The sequence below is a fragment of the Phalangium opilio genome, unplaced genomic scaffold (genome assembly GCF_054372755.1).
Source record: "Phalangium opilio isolate 3A_F unplaced genomic scaffold, DU_Popi_V2 ptg000037l_1, whole genome shotgun sequence".
Taxonomy (NCBI): Eukaryota; Metazoa; Arthropoda; class Arachnida; order Opiliones; family Phalangiidae; genus Phalangium; species Phalangium opilio.
The window spans coordinates 2,573,158-2,576,473 of record NW_028324160.1 but is presented as its reverse complement, the minus strand read 5'-3'; the positions used below and the strand labels follow the sequence as shown (position 1 = coordinate 2,576,473).

The 3,316-nt window shown below is 47.2% G+C and overlaps 1 non-coding gene across 1 annotated transcript; it reads left to right on the top strand.

Annotated features, from left to right (window-relative positions):
* The first annotated feature begins 1,894 nt into the window (after positions 1–1,894).
* On the top strand, positions 1,895–1,967 carry TRNAD-GUC (transfer RNA aspartic acid (anticodon GUC)). Its single transcript has one exon. It is a non-coding gene; the product is annotated as a tRNA-Asp (tRNA).
* Positions 1,968–3,316: the final 1,349 nt, after the last annotated feature.

The window sequence follows — 3,316 nt, the reverse complement described above, 5'->3', positions numbered from 1 at the left end:
TCAATGGTTAGCGCGTTCGGCTGTTAACCAATAGGTTGGTGGTTCTAGCCCATCCGGGAGCGGTGTTGTGATGTCTCAGATGTAACGTAAAATGTCAGAGTTTTTCCACAATACCTGACGAACATTTAATTTTTGGGCTTCCGTGGCGCAATGGTTAGCGCGTTCAGCTGTTAATCGAAAGGTTGGTGGTTCGAGCCCACCCGGAAGAGGTGATGTGGGGTCTCAGATGTAGCGTAAAAAGTCAAAACTTTTCCACAATACGTGACAACCATTTAATATCTGAGCTTCCGTGGCTCAATGGTTTGCGCGTTCGGCTGTTAATCGAAAGGTTGGTGGTTCGAGCCCATCCGGGAGCGGTGTTGTGAGGTCTCGGATGTGAAGTAAAAAGTCAAAGTTTTACCTCAATACCTGACGAGCATTTATTTTTTGGGCTTCCTTGGCGCAATGGTTAGCGCGTTCAGCTGTTAATCGAAAGGTTGGTGGTTCGAGCCCACCCGGGAGAGGTGTTGTGAGGTCTCAGATGTAGCGTGAAAAGTCAAACTTTTTCCATAATACGTGATAACCATTTATTTTCTGATCTTTCGTGGCTCAATGATTAGCGCGTTCGGCTGTTAACCATTAGCTTGGTGGTTCGAGCCCACCCGGGAGCGGTGTTTTTGGATCTCAAATGTAACGTAAATAGCCAAAGTTTTTCCACAATACCTGACGACCATTTAATTTTTGGGCGTCCGTGGCGAATGGTTAGCGCGTTCGGCTGTTAACCGAAAGGTTGGTGGTTCGAGCCCATCCGGGAGCGGTGTTGTGAGGTCTCAGATGTGAAGTAAAAAGACAAGGTTTTACCTCAATACCTGACGAAAATTTAATTTTTGGGCTTCAGTGGCGCAATGGTCAGCGCGTTCAGCTGTTAACCGAAAGGTTGGTGGTTCGAGCCCTCCCGGGAGCGGTGTTGTGACGTCTCAGATGTAACGTAAAATGTCAGAGTTTTTCCACAATACCTGACGAGCATTTAATTTTTGGGCTTCCGTGGCGCAATGGTTAGCGCGTTCAGCTGTTAATCGAAAGGTTGGTATTCGAGCCCACCCGGGAGAGGTGTTGTGAGGTCTCAGATGAAGCGTGAAAAGTCAAACTTTTTCCATAATACGTGATAACCATTTATTTTCTGATCTTTCGTGGCTCAATGGTTAGCGCGTTCGGCTGTTAACCAATAGCTTGGTGGTTCGAGCCCACCCGGGAGCGGTGTTTTTGGATCTCAAATGTAACGTAAATAGCCAAAGTTTTTCCGCAATACCTGACGACCATTTTTTGGGCGTCCGTGGCGCAATGGTTAGCGCGTTCGGCTGTTAACCGACAGGTTGGTGGTTCGAGCCCATCCGGGAGCGGTGTTGTGAGGCCTCAGATGTGAAGTAAAAAGTCAAAGTTTTACCTCAATACCTGACGAACATTTAATTTTTGGGCTTCAGTGGCGCAATGGTCAGCGCGTTCAGCTGTTAACCGAAAGGTTGGTGGTTCGAGCCCAAACGAGAGAGGTTTTGTGGGGTCTCAGATGTAGCTTGAAAAGTCGTAACTTTTCAACAATACCTGACAACCATTTAATTTCTGAGCTTCCGTGGCTCAATGGTTAGCGCGTTCGGCTGTTAACCAATAGGTTGGAGGTTCTAGCCCATCCGGGAGCGGTGTTGTGATGTCTCAGATGTAACGTAAAATGTCAGAGTTTTTCCACAATACCTGACGAACATTTAATTTTTGGGCTTCCGTGGCGCAATGGTTAGCGCGTTCAGCTGTTAATCGAAAGAATGGTGGTTCGAGCCCACCCGGAAGAGGTGTTGTGGGGTCTCAGATGTAACGTAAAAAGTCAAAACTTTTCCACAATACGTGACAACCATTTAATTTCTGAGCTTCCGTGGCTCAATGGTTAGCGCGTTCGGCTGTCAATCGAAAGGTTGGTGGTTCGAGCCCACCTGGGAGAGGTGTTGTAGGGTCTCAGATGTAACGCAAAAAGTCATAACTTATCCACAAAACCTAACAACCATTTAATTTCTGAGCTTCTGTGGCTCAATGGTTAGCACGATCGGCTGTTAACCAATTGGTTGGTGGTTCGAGCCTATCTGGGAGAAGTGTTGTGACGTCTCAGATGTAACGTAAAATGTCAGAGTTTTTCCACAATACCTGACGAACATTTAATTTTTGGGCTTGCGTGGCGCAATGGTTAGCGCGTTCAGCTGTTAATCGAAAGGTTGGTGGTTCGAGCCCACCCGGGAGAGGTGTTGTTGGGTCTCATATGTAGCGTAAAAAGTCAAAACTTTTCCACAATACGTGACAACCATTTATTTTCTGAGCTTTCGTGGCTCAATGGTTAGCGCGTTCGGCTGTTAACCAATAGGTTGGTGGTTCGAGCCCACCCGGGAGCGGTGTTTTTGGATCTCAAATGTAACGTAAATAGCCAAAGTTTTTCTACAATACCTGACGACCATTTAATTTTTGGGCTTCCGTGGCGCAATGGTTAGTGCGTTCAGCTGTTAACCGAAAGGTTGGTGGTTCGAGCCCAAACGAGAGAGGATTTGTGGGGTCTCAGATGTAGCGTGAAAAGTCGTAACTTTTCAACAATACCTGACAACCATTTAATTCTTGGGCGTCCGTGGCGCAATGGCTAGCGCGTTCGGCTGTTAATCGAAGGGTTGGTGGTTCGAGCCCATCCGGGAGCGGTGTTGTGACGTCTCAGATGTTACGTAAAATGTCAGAGTTTTTCCACAATACCTGACGAACATTTAATTTTTGGGCTTCCGTGGCGCAGTAATTAGCGCGTCCAGCTCTTAATCGAAAGGTTGGTGGTTCGAGCCCACCCGGAAGAGGTGTTGTGGGGTCTCAGATGTAGCGTTAAAAGTCAAAACTTTTCCACAATACGTGACAACCATTTAATTTTTGGGCTTCCTTGGCGCAATGGTTAGCGCGTTCGGCTGTTAACCGAAAGGATGGTGGTTCGAGCCCACCTGGGAGAGGTGTTGTAGGGTCTCAGATGTAACGTAAAAAGTCATAACTTATCCACAAAACCTAACAACCATTTAATTTCTGAGCTTCTGTTGCTCAATGGTTAGCGCGTTCGGCTGTTAACCAATTGGTTGGTGGTTCGAGCCTATCCGGGAGAAGTGTTGTGACGTCTCAGATGTAACGTAAAATGTCAGAGTTTTTCCACAATACCTGACGACCATTTAATTTTTGGGCGTCCGTGGCGAATGGTTAGCGCATTCGGCTGTTAACCGAAAGGTTGGTGGTTCGAGCCCATCCGGGAGCGGTGTTGTGAGGCCTCAGATGTGAAGTA